At 37.9% G+C, this 26,341-nt stretch overlaps 1 non-coding gene across 1 annotated transcript; it reads left to right on the top strand.

The window, feature by feature from the left end:
* Positions 1-24,884: 24,884 nt before the first annotated feature.
* On the top strand, positions 24,885-24,955 carry TRNAD-GUC (transfer RNA aspartic acid (anticodon GUC)). Its single transcript has one exon. It is a non-coding gene; the product is annotated as a tRNA-Asp (tRNA).
* The last annotated feature ends 1,386 nt before the right edge of the window (positions 24,956-26,341 follow it).

A 26,341-nucleotide genomic window follows, 5' to 3' on the forward strand; every position in this document is an offset into this window, starting at 1 on the left:
AATAATAAAAAGACATTATATTGTACACTGCCTCAAAGGAATCTGATAACATTAACCCTCAGCCGTGCATGTGTGTGTGTGGGGGGGGGGGGGGGGGAATTATAGAGACTTCTAGTAAGTAAACCCAGGGCAACTGGTTAAGACCAAGAGAGAGGAAAGAAGTCTCTCCTTTTAATGTGCATCAAAGACAAAGGCTTTTCTGACGCCAGCCTATCTTTTGCTATATTCTACTAATAAAATTCTTTCAGAGAATATGGAATTAATGGGGAAAATATTGATTTTGGTTGTTAATTTGTTCTCAAAAATTGGGTTCCTGTGTTCTTGATAGAGTCAGTCTAAGACATATCTATTTATCCATTTATTCCTATTAAAATGGCACTTCTAGAAAATACTATCGTGTATTAATCTGGTGAATAGTATTATAAATGCCAGAGTCTATGTTTATTATACTTATTAAACTGGTCCTGATACCTCATAAAAATAAAATAAATGGCGGAGTTACAAATTTAATGTTTTGTATAATTCTTCAAATCTTTAATATTCTGTTTATTAAGTTTTTATTGAAATACAATACATGGAGGACAGAGTGAGTGAGTAGAGTTTTGGAGCTATGTAGCAGCTGAGCTACAGCATCCCTAGGAGAAAAATAATCACACTTTTTCTTTTATGAAAATCTCTTTGACTTTCAAAGTCTCTACATTGCCGGGAATTTGCTTCTCAGAGCTAGAAGGGGGTTGCCTTTTCCTTTACGAAGTGCTTTCACTGCAGAAAAAGAGTAGTCTTGGAGAATTGCTACTCGTTGGGACCTGACTGAATTTGCCATTGTTACCTTTATATAGGACAACAAACAACTTTAGCTGTGAGCAAGCAGAGCAAGGAAGCAGCCATGGAAGAGGCTTAAAGAAGTGTGTAGTCAGAAATAGCATCCCAGGGAATTCTTGGGGGAGCAGGAATAACACTAAGTTTTTCATTTTACCTAATTCCTTTATCCGATAAAATAATAAGCATGGGATACGCCTCTGGCTGGTCACCAGTTGTGAACAGAGAGTAGCTAAAGTGAAATGAGGACAGGCCACGGGGGCTCAGCAGGCAGAGTTTTCGGTTGCCATGCCGGAGACCCAGGTTCGATTCCCAGTGCCTGCCCATGCAAAACAATAAATAAAAAATAAAAAATTTGGGTGCACGGGTGGTTCAGTGGTAGAATGCTCACCTTTCACGTGGGAGGCCCAGGTTCGATTCCCAGACCATGCACCTAAAATAAAAAACAAGTAAATAAAAATTAAAGTGAAATGAGAACGTGAAGGAGAAAGTTCATGGAAGTCCAATGAAGAGTGCGGGCTAGGTTGGAGCAGGTAGATGAAGGAGCACTCTGTTGGAATGTAGGCGTAACTTTTTCTTTCAAGGTATTTTCAGGGTAAATGATTGAACTCCTCTCTGTCTGCTTTCACAACTGAACAGTGATAATATTAATGATTTTCGATTTCCCTGGCAGATTAGATTAGAGAAGCAAATTATGGTAAAGCTCTTTAAGAACTTCCTGGGTAAAGCAAGATATTGTTACGTCACTATGATCTCTGTATTGTAGTGTGAAAGCAGCCATAGAAAATATTTAAACAAATGAGTCGTTGTGTTCCAAGACAAGTTTACCTATCAAAAGAGGCAGTGAGTGAGCTGGATTTGGGTTGTTAGTGGTATTTACCAAGGCTATAAGACTGCCCCAGACTTGAGGGCAGGGCTCTATTGTATTTATTGTTGTGTCCCCAATAAACTGCATGACTAATGCATAGTCACAGCACAATTAACATTTGTTGAATGAATAATAAATTATTAATTTTCCTTATCTGCTCATTCAAATTAAATTTTGTGTGCAGTTTCTTTTTTAATATACTTTTGTTGAATGCCTAAAATTTACCAGGCACTGGGCTATTTTATCTGACAGTTTTAACTGTTTTCTTTCTTGGCCTTCTGTTTCTTCAACTTATATTTCCTGTTTTTTTCCCAGTTGCCTCTCATTGATGGCTTATGTACACTGATCAGAATTTCCTTGGATAAGGTTGAAAGTAGAATAAGCGTATGTGAGAAAATGAACTACGAGAATTCCATTTGATTTGCATTTTTGATATATTTCTTTTACTGAAATTTATCCTTTAAATGAGACAGTATTTCCTGAAAATACATTCTATGTAATATTAGTCCTGCAAGATGCTCGTGACAAAAGGTTCCTTCATCAAAAAAGCTTGGGGAATTCTATGTATTCTATCTTTTAGACAGTCAATTGACAAAGGTCCATTAAGTTTTTAGTAATAAGTCAAGTAATCCTGATAATTTTGCTTGACTTTCTCATGCAACAGTCTGGGTACAAACACCAGCAAGTGTTATTTGGTGCAGAATTTCAGCAGGCACATGAGCCTTCATTCTTTCAGAGCCTTTCAGAGATGTGAGAGAGGTATGATGGGGCAGGGAACAGCTGGAGGTGCTGGGGGACTGCACCCCATTGTGTAATGTAGGCATGAGAACAGTCTTCAATGAGGAGAACTGGGTTCAAATCCATTGAAGTGAGAGCCTGGATGCCAGCTCTTTGGAGAAATGCTGGAAATTCCAGTTGCCCATCACCTGGAGACTTCAAGAGGCCTGAGTTTTTGAGAAATTGAATCTCAGTGCAGCCTCTCATGCTGAGAGAAGGCTCTTCTGACTCTATGGGAATTGTAGCCACCTCTGCTGAGTGATTTGGAGCCACTGTCCCCGCTAGTTCACTTCTGAGCAAGAAAGAGTTTCCAAGGTTATTCACTACCTGTCTCCATAAACGAAGACTCTCTCAAATGCACTTGACCATGGTAGCTTGCCTTTCTCCCTTTCTTTATGTGTGTGTGTGTGTTTTGTCTTACATACCATTTATTAACAGCATATGGAACCAGAGTTTTGTAGAACATACTTTGGATAAACCCCATTGACTACTACAGTAGGATGATTTAAAAAATGAACACAAATGTTCATACTTCCTTGTATCCATGATCTTTGCAATGTGACTGTAGTATTTTGAAGCTGTATGTACCCCCAAAAAAAACACCTTCATAAATGTAATCCATTTCTGAATCCATTCTGTGGGTATGAACCTTTCGTTAGCAGGAATTTTTGATGAGGTTTTTTCAGTTAAGGTAAGTCTCCCTCAATTAGGATGGGTCTTAATCCTATTACTGGAGTCTTTGATAAATGGAATGTATTCAGGCATTAGAGAGAGAAAGCCACAGGAAGCAAGAAGCCAAGACAGAACTCGGAGGAGAAAGAAGAGACCAGGAGATGCTGCTGTGTGCCTTGGCATGTGGCAGAAGAGCTAAGATTGCTGGCAGCTAGTCTTCAGGAAGAAAGCATCGCATCAATTTGGACATTTTCCCGGCTACCAAGCTGTGAATAATTCCCACTGTGTAAGCAGAACATTTCATGGTATTTTCTGAAGTGGCATAGGAAATTGAAATAGTGTCTTTGCAACTCCTTCCATTATAAAGGTGGAGTCTCTTCTGCCCTTGAACCTGGGATGATGCTGTGACTTGATTTGGCCAATAAAATTTGCAGAGATGATGGTGTGCCAGATCTAAGACTAACTCCAAAGAGACCTTAAGCCCTTTCCCTCACTCTCTTAGATGCCTGCCATCACCATATGAGTAAACTGGATACTGACAATGGCCCAGTCCCTCCAATTATCTTAGACAAGAAGCAGCCAACTATTACACATAACAGTGAAGTTGTCTAAGACTAACTACCCTCCAAACATATGTGTTTTCAAACATATGGGAAACCCCACCCATGACCAGAAGAGCTGATTACCTAACACTTAGCTAACATGAGTAAGCCCAGCAAAGACCAGAACTACCCAGCTAACATTTAGACTTGTGGCAATAATTGCTTAATGTTTTAAGCCACTGAGTTTTTTTGATTTTTCGTAGTTTGGGGCTATTGCTGTTTTTCCATAAGAAGGACTGATAACAGCTACTAAGTTTTTGTCCTTTATATATTCTCCTCCTTATCCATGAAGTCAGGATAAAGCAGTGGCTTTTTTGAAAGAGCAAACTGGACATTTAAATAACATACCCACAGAAATGATTCTCAGTGAAGAATATTATACCAAATACATAGTGCTAGCAAAGGATTATTGTAGATGTATTATTCTGAGCCAACTTGGACAACTTTGTACAGCCATAGATCATACAATAATCTAAAATTAGTATGTGTGGGGGGACCTAGTGATCTCAAAAGGCATATACAGAAAGATGCATTTCTCATTCTTTACCGTAGACCCTCTCACCCCTGTATTGACTGCATCCACCAGTTAAAATACCCAGACATTCAAACACCATTTCTAGAGATTTCTTTCCACTGTGAGATTTTTGATAACCACTTTTCATTTGGAAATACTAATGAGTATGAGCAATAGGGTGGAAAAAATTCCTTTTTTGTGGTTGTTTGTTTTGAGCTTGGAAAGTAGAAAAAAATCTTCTCAAAAAGTTAAAGATAAAGGAGGACAGTCAAATGACAGGAGACTCCCTCCCTGCCCCCTTACCCCCACCTCCCCAACTGCCTAAAGTTCCTATCTGGGGTGGGAGTTGAATCACAGAAGCCTCTCTCCTCTCAAAAGAGCATTCATGGGTAAATGGATTGGTCCTCTTTTCCTCATGCCCTGAGAAGCTGTGAGAGTGGTGTGGGAAGAACAACTCTGTCTTCTGAGGCAACAATGCAAGGGCAGAACTGCTCAAGGACATCAGAGGCTTGCTGGACCAGTGGGATGCCCACATGGCACGCTTGAGGCACTTAACTATGCTGTTCGCTGGGATGCAGACAGCTAATTGAATTTAAATTAATGATGTACATTTCTTTTAGTTTAAGTTGTTAAACTGTATTTCCACGTCTGATAGTCATTTGCTGAATCTTGGGAAAACACTGCATATGTAATAATACGCTTGAATCCCCTGTAGCATTAAAAAAAACTAACAAGTTATATGTGATTTACTCATTTGAAACATATCTGTATTTTAAAGTAACATTAGTATAATCAGAAAAAGGATCAGGTTCATGATTGGAATACCAATTCAGATATTATTTAGAAAGTCTGTATCAGAAAAGGATTGGCTCCTTCATTTAAACTCCCATCTTTGTCCAAATAAAGAGCCTTTAACTCAATTTCTTCCTTAAGAAAGAAAGGTAAGAGAAATAAAGGTAGAGAAATAAAGATTTTATTTTAGGAAAAATAATTCTGATGACTTTTTTTTTTCATTTAATCAGACATAATGCATTTTCATTTTTTTCAGCTCCCTGCACCCTAAACAGTAGAGGTAAAAATAATTTACTCACCACCAACTAATTTGAAAACTAAATATGTAATCTTGTCATAGCATAAATGACTTGATTCTTTGCACTTTGCTAATTTGGAAAAAATGCATAAAGTTGCAAAAAATTAATGAGTAGCATTTAAAGCAGATTTTTTAAAGTTTTTCTTTTATCTTTACCTATAGCGAATTTATCACAAAACCAACAGACAAGATGCTTAAGTTTGTTTTATATTACATATGGGTATGCTCTTTCTGTATGTACTACATTATAGTGGAAATAACACCGAGCTTAGAATCAATTCTAGTTCCATCTCCAGCAACTAGGAGCCAGAGAATATGGTTGCTTAACACAACTCTAACTTGATTGACTCATGTGTTAAGTGGATACACTAATATTAGGTTGAACTATATGAAATTGCCAATATTCAGCCACTTTTCATCAAAGAAAATGGCAATTTTATATGATGTGACTCAATACCTGCCCTGTCTTAAAGGGTTACCCCATCAAATTAATTTTAAAACATCTTGGAATACTATAAAGTGTTGTATAAGTGTAAGGTTTTTATTATCCTAATGTATATGTGTGTGTGTACCACCACCCCCACATACACAAGAAAACCATTTGTAATGGTTTGTAGCATTGTAATAATTGACACAGATTGTCATACATTCATTTGCCTGGGATGCAGAAAAGGACTGAAGGGACTGGACGGGGTATGGACCAACTTTCATGACCATCACTTCTCTATTGAGAAGTCTAAAACTTGGCATTCATATAGTAAATAGTGAGTTCAGGGCTGAATAGAAAGCCAATGACTCGTTGTCTCCCTGAAAGTTTTCTTTTCTGTTTTTTTTTTTTTATGGTTCTTTATTTTAATCAAAGTGACATAAATGTTTGAAAGTAAGTAGAGGAGTTAACATGATTTTGAAAAGACACAATTATTTTTAAAGTGAGGACGCATTGTCTAAAACAATATGAAGAGATGGTCAACATACATACCAAAAAGTATACCATAAGTATATTGGTCTGATAAAACATAGAATCTTTGTCAGCTAGGCAGATTACTCAGATGATTAAAAACCGTTTATATCTTCTCACAAAGAGCAAACAAATTACCCAAGAAGGCACTGTCATTTTAACAGAGTGAAAACCAAATTCTTGGTTAGCATGAAGATACGTCTGATAAGAAAGCTGTTAAAAATCATATAAAACTATAAAATCTTAACCAACCTTAACCACAACCAATAAAATTTACTTCCAACAAGACTTCTGCAACTTTCTATATCCATCCATTTTGTCCCATATATTCCTGTTTCTTATTCTGCAACAGTTATTTTACTTTAGGAGAAAAAGTATCCTTTTTCCTTAACAAAAATACTTCCTGCATACTGTACATATTTAAATTATCAAAAAAGATCTTGAAATCAATCTTCAAGCTGATCATCCTACCAAACACAATTATTCTTTTTTTCTTTTCTTGTGAAAAATAACATATATACAAAAAAGCAATAAATTTCAACAATAAAGCAATAAATTTCAATAATTAGTTGTAGAACAGATTTCAGAGTTTGGTATGTGTTTGGTTTTTTAGCCTCTAGTATCTTAGAGCAACCAGAAGTAAAAACCTAAAATCCAACTTCTAGCCGCTCTAAGATACTGGAGACTAAAAGAAATATCAGTATAATGAGTTAGCAATCATACTCATTTGTTAAACCCAACCTTCTCTGTATAGCTCTACCATCACTTTTGATCTTTCTCCCACTCTTTTAGGGGTATTTGGACTACAGCCATTCTAACTTTTTTACGTTGGAAGGGATGCTGATGATATGGGATAGGAGGATGGAACTAGTTGATGATTTGGAGAGGCTGGCCCCTCTACATTTATCTGATCCAGGGACCCATCTGGAGGTTGTACATTTCTGGAAAGTTACCCCAGTGCATGGAACCTTTATAGAATCTTATATAATGCCATAAGTGTTCTTTAGGATTGGGAGGAATGGTCTGCAAGTTGTTCTTTACCTATCTGGGAGATAAATTAATGCACTGGATTCTCTATAGCCATCATCCAAATGCAAATCATCCCAAATCCTTGCTAAGTGTTTCCTTCCTTTGATCACATTTAAACACCAGATTCTGGTTCAACTATAAACCATCCTGGACATTCACAGGTAACCAAATAGCAGCCTTATGCCTACAACTTTCCATCTGCCCATGCACAAATACCTAACCTACCTCTGCTCCCTACTGCTGCGTCTGCCCGAACCCCACATCCCACACCCCACAGCTTGCTCTGTTGAACACAGCAGCTTCTATTTCTTAGTAATTTAAGTTGCCTACTCTTAGCTCAGCCTCTACTAATGATCTGATCTGTGTTTCTGTAGAAGTAGCCCGCCCATCTGTGGGCGTGGACTGAAGAAGAGGCACAGCAAAAGGCACTGATGGGAACGAGGGGTCTCAGGAAGCCCAGAAAACAGCTGTTTGCCTTTCTTTTATGGCTTTCCAATTTCTGCTTCTGGTCCCTCCTGGGGCCCAGCTTCATTTCCAGCCCTAAGGTTTTGTGAGCTATTGTATTTTCCTATAATTTTTACTTAAACTGGTGTGAATGGGTTTCTATTACCTACAAACACAAGAGACTCACCCTCGAGGGTGTGCGTCTCCTCCAAGGATGCCGCTCCTGCCTCCTTGTGCCTCAGGCTTGTTAATGAGTCACAATCCTTCTCTCCACTTGACAATCATATCTTGTTATTTTGGATCAACAAAAACAGCATTTTTTTTTTCCCCATGCAACTCATCCACCACATTTATATTCAAGTAACTTTTGGCCTTTACTCAAAATCATATTCACTCTAGCTTTTAAAAGTGGAAAAAAATTATGATTAAAAGAGTATACTGGAATCCACTTTCAAAGAGGATTTCCAAGAACCTTTTGAGAGAATGTAGCATCCTTGGAATACTTGGATGCCCACCTACGCTGCTTCCTTTTCAGATGGTGCTGCATGTGTCAGAGTAAAGATCACCAGATGACCTTACGTATATCGGTAGGTGATACAATTGCAAGTGGTAGTAACGTCTTTTTGCCCATGTGAACCCCAAACCAGTGAGTTTTTAAAATGATTTGGAGGTCGATGATTTTGGAGACCATAGCTTAAAATAAACAAACAGAAGCAAAGGCAAAGCAAACAAATCAAACCTTTTCCCAGTGGTGTAAGCAGTACAACAGGGCTGTTGTGGATATTCTTGAGTCTGTTTGGATGGTGCCTATTTTATGTGTTGCATGGATGCCCTTTTTTATTTCACCAGCAAAAGAAGTCCACATGTTATAGTATCGATGAAGGACAGAAGTGACACTGTACTCTAGGAGGTATTTCTTGTTTAAACAAGTTACAAGAAGATTATTTAAAGGGTAACAGCCAGGTTATGTACCCCATAAAAGTATGAATGATTTACAAATATTTAACAAGGGAAAAACTAATTATGCTGCTCCTGTCACAGAGAGGCCAGCCTCAGAAATGGTCTAATCAATATGGGAATGTAAGCTGTAATATAGTCTGTCAGCTTTTTAACCAACCAAAAAAAAAAAATTCAGCAAGTCTATAAACAAAGTTGAGCCCTTCTCCCCAACTCCCATGAATTCTATATATTTGGTCACATGTATACATGTACCTTTTGCATGTAAGATACTAGAAGAGTCCAAAGTCATTTCCAAGGCTATTTGGCAGGGCATCTTTAGCCTGAGTTAAAATGGAATTCTAAGAGAACTGGGTAAGTCTAAGTCCCCCAGTGGGTCTCTCTATACAAAATATATAATTTTTGTCTTTTAAATTGCAGTGTTTTTAAAGGACGTCTGTCCTTTTCCACAAATTAATTTGACTCTACTATAGGCACAAGAAATTATTGACTTATGATGTAAATGTATTTGAAGAGGAGCACTATGGTTGTATATTTTGCATGGTCGTTATATATCTATATAAATTTAATGCTACAGATGTGTTGTCTTGAAGCCCCTATCACCCTGGAATTTTACACGCAAAGTGGGTGTCAGTGGAATGTTGGTGGCTTTGGGGATCATATAGTGGCCCAGAGCACAGCTCTGGTGTCAGACTTCATAAGTGCAATTCCCAGCTCTGGCCACTTACCAGTTATGATTTTGGGTAAGACCAATGTGCTACAATCATTTCAGATGCAAAATGGAGAAAACCTTGGCTATTTCAAAGGCTTGTGGTGAAGAGTAAATGAACAATGCAGGGAGAGTACTTAAGAAAATCTCTGGCACGTTGTAAATACTCACTAAATATTAGCAATTAGTATCAAACCAAAGCCTTTCCCATTTGTAATACACGTTCTCTTCGCCTTGCAGCTTCAGGGCACATTAGTAGTAATGGCCCCAGTTTTGTAGGTTTGGGCCAGCATATGCCAGACATTTGAGACCTAAGCACCTTGTAGGGTCCATGCATATGTCTCCTACCTCCCCTCTCAGAAATATTTACTGGTGTTCCTCGGCTGTCTCTCATGAGCTATTGGACAGTCTCCTACTTTCCCAGTCGATATCAACTAAACATAAAGCCCTTGATGGTGATGCTTCAGTCTGGCAGCTGCAGCCAGGCTCATGAGAAAGGGAGGCCAATGCCAAGGGCACCACCTTCCTCCCGTTGCTTCCAAAGCTGACAACCATCAAAAGTCAAGGTCATACTTCCACCTGTCTTCACCACTTGGGACTCCCTACCTTGAAAATATCCTTTCCCTTACATGCCACGTTTTATTAGTAAGGCACACAAAAAAAACTGTTGCATGGTAGCCCCTTCACTTATGGTTCCTTATAAAAATTCTTCAACCTCAAGCTTACTGCTCTCTCCACAAAGTTTAGGCATTAATCCACAGGACCCAAAGAGGGATTGATATCTAAAATAAATACCATGCTTTCCTCTTCATCTGAGGTTTTCTCTCAGGCATTTGCAGAAGAACAATGCAATACAAAACAAATACCTACTTTTCCAGCCACATTTCTCTGGACATTTGTTCTTTGAGACTGTGACCACATGCTAGCTCTTCATATATGCCCAAGGACATTTAAATGTGAGTCTAAGTTTTTTTTTAGCTTTTTTTTTATTAATTAAAAAAATTAACAAATAAAACATTTAGATATCATTCCATTCTACATATACAATCAGTAATTCTTAATATCATCTCATAGTTGCATATTCATCATTTCTTAGTACATTTGCATCGATTTAGAAAAAGAAATAAAAAGACAACAGAAAAAGAAATAAAATGATAATAGAGAAAAAAAAACTATATGTACGATACCCCTTAACCCCTCGCTTTTATTTACCACTATTTCAAACTGAATTTATTTTAACATTTGTTCCCCCTATTATTTATTTTTATTCCATATGTTCTACTCTTCTGTTGATATAGTATAGTAAAAGGAGCATCAGACACAAGGTTTTCCCATTCACAGAGTCTCATTGTGAAAGCTATATCATTGTTCAATCATCATCAGGAAACATGGCTACTGGAACATAGCACTACATTTTCAGGCAATTCCCTCCAGCCTCTCCACTACATCTTGAACAACAAGGTGATATCTACTTAATGCGTAAGAATAACCTCCAGGATAACCTCTTGACTCTGTTTGGAATCTCTCAGCCATTGACACTTTGTCTCATTTTACTCTTCCCCCTTTTGGTTGAGAAGGTTCTCTCAATCCCTTGATGTTAATTCTCAGCTCATTCTAGGGTTTTTCTCAGTCCTTTGATGCTGAGTCTCAGCTCATTCCAGGATCTTTGTCCCACGTTGCCAGGAAGGTCCACACACCTGGGAGTCATGTCCCACGCAGAGAGGGGGAGGGTGGTGAGACTGCTCATCATATTGGCTGGAGAGAGAGGCCACATCTGAGCAACAAAAGAGGCCCTCTTGGGGGTGACTCTTAGGCCAAATTTTTAAGTAGACTTGACCTATCCTTTGTGGGGTTAAGTTTCATGTGAACAAACCCCAAGACTGGGGGCTCAGCCTATAGCTTTGGTTGTCCACACTGCTTGTAAGAATATCAAGAATTCAACTTGGGGAAGTTGAATTTCTCCCCACTCTGTGAGTCTAAATTTTACCAAGTCTCCTTTCTGTGTGATCTAAATGGTGTAGAACTTTTATTATACCATATGGTTTTGGGGACCATGGTTTGACCCCCAAAAAATCTGAGTCTATAGAACACTGAAGGCTATGACAAGGCTCCCTTGTGTTACGCATTCAGATATGAACCCATCGAAGCTTCTGATATAAAGTCCCCCAAAAAATCTGAGTCTATAGAACACTGAAGGCTATGACAAGGCTCCCTTGTGTTACACATTCAGATATGAACCCATCGAAGCTTCTGATATAAAGTCTTTAGAGTTGGGCCACCTCTGGTTTGTGACTTTGTGTCAACAGTTAGGGTTGGTTACCACACTTTACGTAATAGTAACTGTACTTTATTGCTATTGTCACAACAAAGCAAAACAGCTATTACAGCAATCTAAAGCTACATTTCTAAACTATCACATCTAACCAAGCTGCAGTGCTATAACACCTAATTTGCAGTTTATTCCAATTGCATGGACACAAGAAACAAAATAAAAAATACGTGAATAATTTTTTTATATAACTAAAAATTTCAGTGGTTCATTTGGGCCAACTGCTTTGCAGTTTGGAAGGAAGTTATAAAACAGATTAGGTTCCACATTGCTTACAAGAACTGGGCGGCTGAATACACATTAAGGATGCCTTAAAATAGCTCACGTGGTAGGTGTGCATGGTTAGTTCAGTGGTATAATTCTCAACTCCCACGTGGGAGAGCCAGGTTCGATTCCTGGCTTATGCAAAAAAAAAAAAAAAAAATTCAACAAACAGAGCTGTGATAATGGGATATTCATATGGAAAAGAATGAAATGTGACATCCACTGCACAGCATAAAAACAAAAAGATTTCTCCATATAGTAGATTGACATTGCTTTTGGATTTCCATTCTATCCAGCCAGGCTAGAAGCTTTCTCCCCGAGGCTTGGGCAGAGCTGTCTTTTTTGAGCTGCAAACACTGCTTTTGAAGGAATTCTTAAGGTCCCTGGAAGGTGAAAGATTCTCAAAGATGATCCAACAGGTAAACCAGTTGGAGGAGAGATAGGAGAAAGCACAGGATGCAAAGGCAAGAATGCAAAGCAGCTTCTTTGGCCTTTGTGGGAAAATACTGGTTTGTTTTCATTGTAAAGTGTGGCTCTGGTTAAAGTTAGGGATGAGCTACTTGAAAATAAACTAAAACAAATGAAGGCCTGATTCTGATTCCGGTTTTCTTTTCACAGGTGCCTGCACAGAATCACACAGGTTCAGAATAGCCTCTGCAATGCAAGACTAGTTCTTAAAGATTTAACCGCCTCCAAAGGAAAACTGTGAGACGTTCCTGACAAGGAGCTTCACTCCTGTGTTAGTCCCTCCCCTCCTCCTCACCACAATAGCCTGCCAGGATCTGCTCTTCCTCTGAGCTTCCACAACTCTCAGTCACTTCACAGACTATGACCTGCACATCAGCTGGAGCTTTCTGACCCTTAGTGAGCTGGATGAAGAGGCATCTGAGAGACAGATGGAATAGGTAGGACATAAAAATGGTGCCAAAGGTGAAGAAGAAATCTAAAATGAATCCCAATTTCTGGTGGTCCTGGGCCTATGTGCTGGTACTATTGATTGAAAGGAGGAATCAGGAAGGGGTAGAGACAGCTGAGGTGTGAGAGTTGACCAGCCCTTTCTCATACAACCATTTAACTTTCCTAACCATTTTTCTCTACCCTGTTTTCCCTTGCATGGCTGTTTTTATTTTTCAGGCTAACATTGTGGTTTCTATGGGTTAGTGTCAGTAAATATTAGTTGATGGCTGTAGAGGCACTGCCACCCTTAAACCTGGGCAAGAAGGCGTCTGATACTATGATTTAGAGGTCCCCTTTGTACCCTTCTTCTGGTTACTGGCTAGTGGCATGGGCCAATGCAGAGCCCTTGCTCTTATTTCTTCCAGGGCCAGTGTAGAAGCTCTGTCTCTCTCTAGGCACCCTACATTACTGGGAGAAACACATCAAGTCCCAAGGAGTGGTCAAGGGTAAGCAAAAGAATGGATAGATATGTGGACGGGCATCTGAAAAAAGTTGGAATGAACAGATAGACAGAACCTGTGAATAAGTGTGGCATAAGGTGGCGTCTGGGTAGGAAGAGAGAGTGCTGGCTTATGAAGTAGCAAAGCTGAAGGCCAGCTTTCTCCACACCTCCAAGTTCCAATGAGGAATCCCAAGTAATGCAAGAACTTTAATTTTGAAGTTGACTTCTTAAGTTATTATACATGTGTGTTCACCAAGGTAGGAGGATGGAACATATTTTTAAAAACCGTTTGTTAGCTTGGTGTAATATAAATATGAAGATCTATGATACATGGGCTTCCATGTGTTCTCTTGACCCAAATACTGCAAATGTCGGAGGCTTTTGTGTCAGGTGTTCTGAGAAGCAAGGTGCGGTGAGGGTCCTAAGCACACGTTTTAGGATGTAGCCATGGCAGATGTTGGCCCTCATGGGCTCTATCACTGGTGTGTCAGTAGTCTGAGACAGGAAAAGAGAAACGTCACAGCTTCAGGAAGTAAGACACGGGCATTCTGAGACATGAAGTTGCACAGCAAGAGAGGCCTGGTTGTTTTCTCCCAGATTATTTTGATCTCTCAGTAACTAAGGGACCAGTCCCACTGTCTTCAAACTTAACCTGTTCTCCCTAATCACAGCAGGCTAATGTTCCTTCTCAGTATTTAGAGGTACGCAACCTTGTTAGTTTGTCTCGCTTCCCCTTACCTCCCAGATGTCGTATTGAATTTCTTTGTGTTTTCATAAACTGGAACATTCCTCCACACCTTGGCCATGATTTTAAGGATTAGAATACTTTATTTTTATTCAGTTTTAGTAGCTTCTGTGTTTCTCAAAACCCAGATTATTTCTTTTAGTGTTTTCTTATCGTCTTACTCTCTCTTCATGCTACTCTTTATCTTTCTCCTCTCTCCCTAAGCTACGGCTGAGACTGGTGCATATGGGTCTATCTATACCACTTGATTTCCTCAGCACCTACTGGGCAACACCCCCTGCCCCAAGGTACAGAGAAGTCTCTCTAGGTTTTTCAAGGAGCTACTGAAAAATCTACATAAACAAACAAAAGTATAAATGTCTATGGTCTCCTGGTTTCAGAAACAGTTTTCTGGGAAGGAGAAGAAAGAAAAGATGATGTGAAAGTGACAAGAGCGAAGGTTGGGGAAACCTGCGAAGGAAGGGGACATGCATGACTGGTGGGCTATGCTACGTTCTGGGGACATTAACTGAATGGAAGAATTACTCTCTTTTAACCACAACCCTCTACAGTTGCGGGAGGGAAATGGAAGTGAATTCCCATTGCAGGGACAATTCCTTCACCAATAGTTATTGGAAGGTAGCTATCTGCTTCCCTAGTACAAAGAAGTGGAAGATAATTCCTGACCTCAAGATGCATATAGTGTCCCTGGGATACAAAATGTACATATATGAAGGTAATATAGGCTGGGCCTATTTTCTCAGAACAGACAAAAGACAAATCTCAGTCTCATCCACCATATGGTGTTTGCTGATATTTGTCCCATAGGGAAGTGGCAAGATATCACTCTTCTGTATGGTCAGCCCAACCCTCAAAAGCGTAAAAGTAATTTCACTCTGCCTGGGAAAGGCAGAGTACTTCTGTTTTCCATGTTTTCAGAACCTTCTGTTTGGCCCCAGATCCCTGGGATAGACTGGATTGGTCACTCCAGTTCCTTCGTGCAGCCACACTCTTAATGGCATGAGACAAGGGGGGCAGGAACTCCTTTCTTCTTTCTTCCCTGGTTTATGGAAAACATTCCATCAGTACATTCTGCTTCTTGTCCCACTCAGGGACCTAACCCTGAGTCACAGTCTGTGTGGCTGGGGCATGTTTCATACAGTTTCTTGGACTTCAAGGAAAACATAAAAATATTGCAGTAAACAAGGTTAAGCGCTCTTATGTTACATCCATTTGATGGAATGTAAGATGCTATGGATATCACTTGTACTTGGGTTATATATCTCTGTCTCCACCTTGCAATGCAGGGCAATGCAACGGTCTGTCTTTGAAAGGCTGACAGCTATATTATAGTAAGGAAAGCCTAGTCTTTAAGTAGAGTGAGTTCAATACCAGCTCTACAGTGTTCAGTTATATAATATTGAACACGTTCCTTAATTTCACTGGTCTTTACTTTCTTCCTTTGCAATAGGGGGTTAAAACTGACTCCCAGGATTTTTTTTTTTTGAGGGTGTGCATGGTCCAGGAATCAAACTTGGGTCTCCCACATGAAAGGCAAACATTCTACCACTGAACTACCCTGCACCCAAGCGATTTTTTTCTTTCCCCCATTGGGCAGGTACTGGGAATCGAACCTGGGTCTCTGGCATGGCCGGCAAGCATTCTGCCACTGAGCCACTGTTGCACCGTCCACTCCCAGGATTTATTTATTTATTTATTTTGCATGGGCAGGCACTGGGTACTCCCAGGATTTTGAGTTTGAATTTTCTCTCCTTTTCCAAACTTTACCAAGATGTCTTCCTGCATTATCGATAGGAAGTAAAACAGTGGTAAAATGAATGGTTGTGTAACTGTCCTGCAAACCTGGAAAATTTTTTAGCCTTACCTTTAAAATGTAAATTAAGGATTGAACCCAGCTCACAGAGTTATAATGTGAATTAAAATATATAATTATATAAAATCTTTATTCCTGAACCTCTTGATGTCAGGCAATATTGCCCTTTTCACTACATCATGCCTTTGCCGTCTGTGACCTCCCAAGCACAGTGCTGATGTGTTCTGTAGACAGCCTTCTTTCTGTCCCTGATCCAGTCTGGACCAAAACAGAAACTATCAGCCTCATCACTAGTGATCAGCCAGGTGATCTGAAATTAGTCAGCAAAGGGGAAAATACTTCTGGAGATATCCCCATGCATTTTAATTCTCCCCTTAAAAATATGCTTCACTTGTAGCCTTCTTCTTTTTTCCCAGACCGGGCACTGTGGTGTAGTGCCCAAGAGCAAGAAAGAGACAGTGCTTTAGCAAGACATAAGATTGAAAGGCACATCTGGAAGATTAGACCTTAATGGTTTAAGTTAGGGGAATCCAGAGGGAAGAGGCAGGGGTGAAGCTGGGGTCAGGGAGTGTATTCCTTTCTAGTCTGGAGGATGGTAGAAAGAGGACAATCAAAATGTGGGAGAAAAGAAAGCATTTTGAAGTAGTAATGGGTCTTAATGGCCCATTTTAGGCAGCAGTTTGGAGAGGACAGATGTGTTAGAGAAGTATGCTCATTGTAAGGCAAAGGTAATTCTACTCAGCTTCCCAATTAGGTTTATGGGGATAAACTACCCCCCTTGGCTGTTTTCTGATTCCATCCATACCCTTTCATACTAATCCCAATTTGCCACCATTTAATTTCATTATAGGACAGTAAATTTGGCAGCTCAGCCTGGTTAAGCAAAGAGAAGTCCTTAAATTTACCTTTCATGACAAGTCTCATATCCTGTATAGCAAGGAAGAGGCCCAGAAATCCCCACTGTCTTCTACAGAAGCAATTTAGAAGGCAATTGAATTGAGATCCAGTAGGATTGTGATAGTAGCTCCTGTGCTAATAGACAGGTAGCCTTCATCAGAAGCTCAGATTAGGTTACCAAGCCACAAAGTGGATGGAAGATGTGACAGAGTCAAGATAAAGCCTAGTGGCCAGGGAAAAGATAAAGATTCTGATGGAGTCATGGGAAGACATGTCATGAGTCATACCAACCTCATATGACATCTATACCCCATATGATTCCTATATTTGGGAAAGCATGTAATGTGGTTGGTCTACATTCAGAGTGGGCTGGGGACCTGCATTTAGCATTATAACTATTTGCAAAATGAAAGTGGGAAGGTATAGGGAAATTTGCTTTTATCCAATTTATGATGACCACAAACTAACCCCCTTTGGCAAGACTTTGGGAAATTGAGTTGGCTGCTCACTGCATGCCAATGAGAGTAGCAGGCCAAGTAAGTGAAGGATGGTGCAGTGAGTGAGCCCATAGCCAAGCAGGCATGGGCAATTGGCCAGGGGACAAGAGTAATGGAGGCAGCTTAATTTGATTTTAATATATATGGGTATTTTATTTTCTAACATATATTATATACAGAAAGGACAGAACCATTCAATATATTCCCCTTCCCTGATACCAACTCATACCTTGTGGTTTAGTTCACTCTAGTCTGAAGAGATAGGATTTTCAGTTTCTCTTTTGTTGTAATTTGAAAATATATTTACATATTGAAAAATAGTCCAAGGAATAGATTTAAATCTTGGTCTTATATATTAAAAAACCCAAATTAATTACATATATATAATGAGGTTGACAAAATTATTTTCAGTTAGCTTGACACCATGATAAATAGAAATAAAAATGGAAGGCATGAGGTTGGCAATAAAGTTTCAGTACAGACATTAAAATAGAAGAAGTTAGTTTCTGCTCATGGAATGAAAGATTATCTTGGGCTGACCCGGCTGGCAACAGCCAGTTGGGTAAGGTATATTCTGGAGGCAGGACCAGATGAAAGAGTGAGACTGGGAAATCAGGCAATTATGGGGCAGACCAATCTATGAAAGGTGGCACAATTAAAAAATATGGTGCCTATTACCCCTCCATGAAGCTCCTTCTAAAAGTGCACATTGTAAAATTAACCCAACTACTGCCAAAGCAAGCATCATGATGGTAGAGAAGTAACTAACCCACCTCCCTGGCACTGCTGCCTTATTAGAGGACTCGTACAAGTGGGGAGGTACATCCATGTGTTGCCTTCAAACCCAAGAGCAGCTCGTTGATGACACCTGAATTCACAGTCCTTGAAAGGTGAAATTCTACATAGAACAATGTTTTCTTTACATGTTTACATAGATCAATACTTACCATGTGTAAGTAATAGTGCCATAGAATCATAAGAAATGGGAGGAAAAACCCACAAAACTGTGACATGAAAAGCAATTCCAAATAATTTGAAATGTTATGTTATATTAAATTTATGTTATGAATATGCAGAAAAAGGCATACAAACTTCATTTATTTGAAACCTGGTTTCTTTTTACTCCTATTAAATTACTAAATACTGTATATACTCAATAAAGAATATTGCTGTGAAAGTACCAAATTATTAATTGTCCATGGGTCACCATGACTTAATCTAACCCTGAAGAGAGGTGTCATTTGAGCTGGGCATTAAACGAAGGGCAAGATTTGAAAGTGCAAGTAGTAAAAGACATCTTTAAGGCAAGAGAAGAGAATTTCTGTCTGTGTGGACCCATCTCTGTTTGACCTCCACTCCCCATGGTATGAGGTTTGGGGAGATCACACAGCAGTTTTGTTGGGCTCATTTACCTCATAGAAAATTTCTAACTAATGTCATGCTTTTCTTCAGTAAGTATGTACCTAGAGGAACATGTCTAGCAGCTTAGCTTCCCTGTGCATCTCAGCCAGACTCCTTGTGGGTGTGAGGATGGAGAACACGTGGAGACAGGCCTGGGCTCTACCCCTTACCAGCTGTGTGGCCCTAGGCAAATTTACTCATCCTTTCCAGGCTTCAGTTTCATCTTTTATCAATAGGAACAATAATTACCACAGAAATGTTTTGTTACTTGAGATAGCATGTGTAAAGCACTTTTTTAACATCTGGGAAGAAATCATTGAACAACAGCTTTGTTCATTACTATTCTACCTTTGTCTTTTTTCAGTCCAAACTTGGCAAAGAAGTGAGTTGTCATTTCTTCTGATGCAACCAGGCTTTCCCTGGTCCTGGGTGTGCACCTGATACACTTTAAGTGGTTGTTTCCTTGCCACACGTTGACACTGTCTGACTTCTTTGCCCTAAAAGATGCACCAAAACCTGAGCAGAGATGGTTTTCCATGATCCATGAATCACTTGCCATGGTAGCAAATCTACTCATGCAATTTTGTTTTACCCTACAGTGGACTATAGTGGCTATTGATTTTGTCTGCCCAGCATGCTTTCCCATCTCCCTTCCTTGGGTTAAGTCTTTTCCCTTTAACCATAGGACTGGAGTATGACCCAATTCTGGCCAGTCACAATATTCCATCCTTTGGCAGCTCTGCTTGGTTCAAGACATAATGATGTGATCCAAGTTGATGAACTGGGAGAAGGAAGCTGCTGATTCCTGTGAGGTTATTAAGTTAGTCCTGCTTAATCTGGTACTGCTGGAAGCTGGTCTTTCACCATATGACGGGAACCTTTCTGTTAATGTCTAGAGATACTATGTACAGATATTGTTCTATGGATTTTAATTGCATTATTTCACTTAATCCTCACAATAATGTCATTATGTAGGTAACGTCAGAATCATCATTAGAGAGATGAGGAAATTCAGGCATGAAGAGGTAAAGTAATTGGCTCAAAGTCGCACAGTTAGCAAGTGGTAGAGACAGAATTTGAACCTATACAGTTTGTGTTACTAACACAGTGGTAGTAACCAGTGTTTCCCAACAGGGTGCAGCTTTGCTCCCCAGGGAACATATAGCAATGTCTGGGGGCATTTTTGGTTGTCACAAATGGAGAGGAAGTGCTACTGACATTCAGTGGGTAGAGGTTAGGGATGCTGTTAAACAACATAAAATGCTCAAAAAAGTCCCGTACCCCCACCCACACAACAAAGAATTCTCTACGTGGTGCTAGGGTTGAGAAACCTTACTTTAGGCTTTACAGACGGGCAGAAATGAAAGAAGCATGGAAATTGTGCTAACACTGGTCCCTGAGACTCTATGTTGAAGTTTATATACAAATATATACAGTGAGCTGCTCTCAAAATCTTCACAGCTACATAAGCCAAATCACACCCTTGTTTATTACTCTCCTACCTTTGTCTTTTTCAGTGTAAACTTGCACCTGGGTGAAGTTTGAGTGAGGTTTTCTCTCAGGTTGCAATCAGGAGAATCCTGACTAATAATACCCATTTTTATTCTACTCTAGCTTTAGACATTTAAACAAACGTGCATGATTTCTGCATGTACTGTTGACTGTCCCTCTCAGACCATAAGGAATTTAGTGACTGTTTTTCTCTCTACATATCAAGATGCTTAATTAGCACTTTTGGAAAAATGTGACGGTGATGAGCTATAACCCATCGTACTTATCACACGGGTCAGGGTGGAAATGATCATCCACAGTATTTTTTCTACCTTTAATTAAGAAATTATGATTCAGTGAGAGATACTCTTCAAACATGTAGGCTTAGAGACAAATGCATGTTTGTCACAGCTGCTCCAGGAGCCACTTTTTATGTAGTTTACATTTCCTTTCTTTGCATCCACTTTGAAATTCTTTCTCACCCTCTGTGAATAATAATAGAATGACTTGTTCCCGGAACATAGCAATGATTCCGTGTATTTGTGTGTACGAAGGTCAATAGACTGCTTTCTTTTTTTGGTTACCATCAAATGACTACCAGCACCTAGAAACAACCAGAGAGTTGAGGGTGGCACGGTGGGGGTGAGGGGAGGCAGTCTACATGTAACACCCAGTAAAACTGCAAATTCAGGAAGTGTGGAACAACTTGGAAAATAGCCAGGAAGCTCCATTTGTATGTATATCACAGCAACCACCAATATATGAGATGCTAATATTTAATTAAAAGCCTCATACTCATGGTAGTCTGCTATGTGTTACTTGCTTGTGGCAATGAGGTATATATTTTGATGCCTAACAATAATGAATCTCAGAGGCAAACCTATTTGTTTTGTGGTGAGTTCCTCCCCCCAATATTCTCCTGGCTGTCTTTGTAGATCTGGACCCTTCGTGTATGCATACCTTAAATTATGAGATAAATCTTTAAATATGCAGAATTTGTAATAACGCTTTGGATTTCACTGAAATTTTTAGATGCTTTTAATGGTTTTTCTGTAAGATCTGTTGCTTTCAAACATTTCAAATTGTCCACCAAAATGTGCTTTGTTTCTTACTATTAACGCCTTTAATCTGATTAAAATAAATGAGCTTTTAGGATCGCTATCTTGTAATGGAGATAATAAATAATTCTCAAAAAGACTTCTTCACAGAGTCACAGAAAATATAATAAGACAAAAATGGGTTTGCCTGACCCTAGTGAGACCATACAGTGGTTAACATCTAGATGTATTTATTATAAAGAAAAAGTTCCTACCAATGTCAACCTTTGAATTGTATTATATTGTCTGGGTATTATTATATATTTTTTCTCTGCTTTACTTGTACTTCTATTATATGAAATAATTCTTCCTCTGTTAAAACAATATTAGAACACACATTGCCTCCCATCTTCCTTATACTTGGCTAGCACAGATTACATAATTCACTGCTGTTTATTTTTTTCATGCAAACACTTTTTAACCCCAATTAGACAATAAGCTTGAGGGGTTGGATTATAAGATACATTCCTCTTAAATCTAACAAAGTGCTATCTATGTGTTCAATTAATATTGGCGAAATAAGTTGTCAGGCAGCATGATAGTAGAAAGAGCATAGCTGGGAGATTATTCTTATTTATTAGTTTATACTTATTATGGTAGCGGTGTACACTAGAAAAGTTAAATCTTGAGTTTCAGTTTCTCCTATCTGTAAAATTGCACTACTATTTCTGATCATGGAAGATTTATCACTACTAGACTTGACCTGACTGTGAACAACTGGTAAACTGGACAAAATTTATGAAATATCTGTTTTCAGATGTTGGAAAATAGGCATGCAGAACTATGATGCCTGAGAAAAAGGAAACAAATGAAGTTAACTATGCAATCACCTTAGCTTTTTGCCTAAAGTAATTTAATAGGAAAGGCAGGAGAAATCAAAGTAGAGAAGTCATGTTACTAATAAGAAGAGTCAGATTTCAGAATGTATGGGGGGATGTGGTGGCTAGAATTTGTGATGCACAGCAGTATAGAGGAGTGAACAACATAGAGAAAGAGCTCAAAGAGTCTGATAGAGGCCCTCACGAGTCTTTGGTTGAAACCCCACAAGACTGGGCAAAGGAAAACTGTGGTCCTGCAAGCTAAACAAGTTCAAGATTTCACACAGGTCTGGAAGACATTCAACTTTGCACTAACCAGGGTTGAGAGGCCCTGTTGAATTTAGTAGTGACATCAACAGGCCCCATCTTAGAATCAATATTAAACTATCCCTGAAGGAAAGATTACTCTAGGCACATCCAAATGAACTTAAAAGTAAGTCTTTAGCAAAGTAACTTAACTTCCTTCCAAAACACACTTTAAGGAAGGAATTCAACACAGGAGCCAAACAATATAAAATTCCTAATGTTTAGCAGCCTTACAAACAAACAAAACAAAACAAAACAAAAGTTAAGAAGAAGAAAACAATGGCCCAGATACAGGATAAAATCAGTAAATATAAGCAGACCAAGATATGGCAGAGATAATGGGATTAGAAAGAAGTATTTTTAAATAACCATCATATATGCTCAAATATTTAAAGGAAAATTGGAGCAAATGAGAAAATAAATGGAGGAAATAAAAAGAACCAAATAGAATTCTGAAATTAAATGTACACCACCTGTAAAGAAAAATTCACCAGATGGATTTAATAGAAAATTAGATACTGTATAAGATAAGATCTGTGAACTTGAAGACAAAGCTATAGAAATTCTCTAAAGTAAAATGCAGAAAGAAGAGGACTGGAATAAATGCTTAGTTTCAGTTATATTTGGGAAAATAGCACATAACCCAATAAAGATGTTACTGGATTACTAGAAAGAGGAAAAAGATAAAGGCAGAGAAATAATTGAAGAGATAACTATAAAACTTTTTCCAAACTTGATGATAATTATAAACTTATTAATTCTGGAAGGTCAATAAACTCCAAGAAGGATAAACACAAGAAAACCACACCAAAAAACCATCATAATCAAATAGCTGAAAAACAGTAATAATGAGAAAATCTTAAAAGCAGCCAGGGAAAAATAAAAAACCCTTATACAAAACAAATGTATCCCTTCAGCTTCAATTACCCATTGTCTTACCCTGTTTCTAACTCCTGCTGAACTCTGTTACCAATGACATATTTCAAGTTTATTCTCGAATGTCCGTTCACATCAGTGGGACCATACAGTATTTGTCCTTTAGTTTTTGGCTGGATTCACTCAGCATAGTATTCTCTAGGTCCATCCATGTTATTACATGGTTCATAAGTTTATCTTGTCTTAAAGGTGCATAATATTCCATCGTATGTATATACCACAGTTTGTTTAGCCACTCTTCTGTTGATGGAGATTTTGGCTGTTTCCATCTCTTTGCAATTGTAAATAACGCTGCTATAAACATTGGTGTGCAAATGTCCGTTTGTGTCTTTGCCCTTAAGTCCTTTGAGTAGATACCTAGCAATGGTATTGCTGGGTCGTATGGACAGCACAATAATACCTAATTGTAAAGTAATCATGTTAAAATACTGAATGAAGCTGCATCTGAGCTATAGGGTTTTTTTTGTTTTTGTTTGCTTGTTGGTTTGTTTGTTGTTGTTGTTTTTTACTATTATTACTACTTTTATTTCTTTTCTTTATATTAACATTTTATATCTTTTTCTGTTGTGTTGCTAGTTCCTCTAAACCGATGCAAATGTACTAAGAAACAATGATCATGCATCTATGTGATGATGTTAAGAATTACTGAGTGCATATGTAGAATGGTATGATTTCTAAATGTTGTGTTAATTTCTTTCTTTTTTCTTTCCGTTAATAAAAAAATAAAAAAATAAAAAAAAAACAAAAAAAAACAAATGTAACTATTGAAGACTTCTTATTAAAAACAATGCGATGGGAGTGCAAGGGTAGTTCGGTGGTAGGATTCTTGTTTGCCATGCAGGAGACATGGGTTTTATTCCCGGCCCATGAACTTCCCAGAAGAAACCAACAAAAACAAACAAACAAAAAATTCAACAAATATAGTGCTGCAATAATGGGATACTGACATGAAAAAAGAACGAAATGTGACCCCACTATACAGCATACAAAAAAAAAAAAAAGATTCAAGTGCTGAAAGAAAACAAAAGAATTGCTAACTCAAAATTTCATGTATAGTCAATATATTCTCCTATGAAATAAAGTAAAAATAAATATATCGTTTAGACCCAAAGTAGGGAGAATTTGTGTCAACAGACGTGCACTACAAAAACATTAAAGGATGCTTTTTTTCCCAGGAATTAGGAAAGCAATACGCTATGGACACAACAATCTAAACAAATGAATGAAGAACAAGAAAAATAGTTAATATGTGGCTAAATAAAAAAGTTGCTTTCTTCATTTCAAAATTGCTTTAGAGGTATTGACTGTTTAAGGAAGAATAATAACCATATATTTAGGGTTTGAAACATATGTAAAAGAGTTTTATATGGCAACAATAGCAGAAAAGACAGAAGGAGAAAACAAAAGTAGACTGTATAAGTTTGTCACATTAAAATGAAGTGGGATAGGGGTGCAAGGATAGCTCAGTGGTAGAATTCCTGCCTGTCATGCAGGATATCTGGGTTCAATTCCCAGTCCATGCACTGCCCCTAACAGAGAAGCAAACAAACAGAAAAACAACCAAATAAAAATTCAACAAATGGTGCTGCAATAAGGGGATATGCACATGGAAAAAGAATGAAATGTGACCCCACCATAGAGCATACAAAAAAAAAAAAAAGAAAGATGGAATGGGATACTATTATTTGAAAGTAGAATGTGATAATTTAAAGATACAAATTATAAATCCTAAAGAAATCACTTAAAAAGACAACAGGGAAATATAGATGGAGGTGTTTTATTAGTAACAAAGTAGACTTTAGGAATTAAATACAATCAGATATAAAGGAGTATTTCATAACGACAAAAAGGGCAATTAATCAAAATCATATAACAATCATAAGTGTGTCTGTATCTAATAACTCAGCTTCAAAATAAATGAAGTAAAAGCTGAAAGAACTGAGAGGGAAAACAGATAATTCCACAAATGTATTTGGAGATTTCAACATACCTCTTTCAGTAATTGATAGAACAAATATAGAAGAATTGAACAAGACCATCAGCCAACATTATCAACCAACTTTAACATGTTTATAGAACACAGAAACTAACAATGACAGAATACTCATTCTTTTCAAATGCACAAAAAATATTCATAGTGATAAAATCTATGTTGGACAATATAACAAGCCTCAGTAAACTTAACAGAACTGAAATCATGCACAATATGCTTTTTCAACTCAATGTAATTAAATAAGAAAACAATTTTAAAAAGATATTGGACAGATCCCAACTATATGCAAATGAAACAAGAAGCTTATCAAGGAAATTTTGACCCAAAAATCAAAATTTATATGATGAAGCCTAAAGCAGTCCTTAAGAAATTTATGCTTGCATTAGAATAAGAAATCTAAATAAGCAATACGAACTCCCACATTAAAAAGAAAAAGAACAGTAGAAATGAAAAGAAAATTAGACCCAAAGTAGGAAGGAAAAAAATAAAAGATAAGAACAGGAATCAATGAAATAAAAAAGGAAAAGAAACGATTAAATTTAGAAAATCACAAGGTACTTCTTTGAAAAGATCAATAAAATTGATGAGGTTCTAGCTGGAATAATCAACAAAAATTTCAACATTAGGAAAGAAAAAGGTGATACCCTTACAGATCCTACATTTATTAAAGATATAAGACAATATTAAAAACAAAATTAATCTATTAAAGTTGACAACCTATGTGAAAGAGACAATTTCTTTGAAAGGTAAAAATTTCCAAAGTAAACACTAGACTAAAGAGGAGAAAATAATTATATAGGTGTTAAAGAAATTGAATTTATAATTTAAAAATCTTCCCCAAATAAATATTCCAGACTAAGAAAACTTCACTGGTTCATTTTCTTAATCATTTAATGAAGAAAAAATTTACACCAAT

Source organism: Tamandua tetradactyla, chromosome 17 (genome assembly GCF_023851605.1).
Source record: "Tamandua tetradactyla isolate mTamTet1 chromosome 17, mTamTet1.pri, whole genome shotgun sequence".
Lineage (NCBI taxonomy): Eukaryota > Metazoa > Chordata > Mammalia > Pilosa > Myrmecophagidae > Tamandua > Tamandua tetradactyla.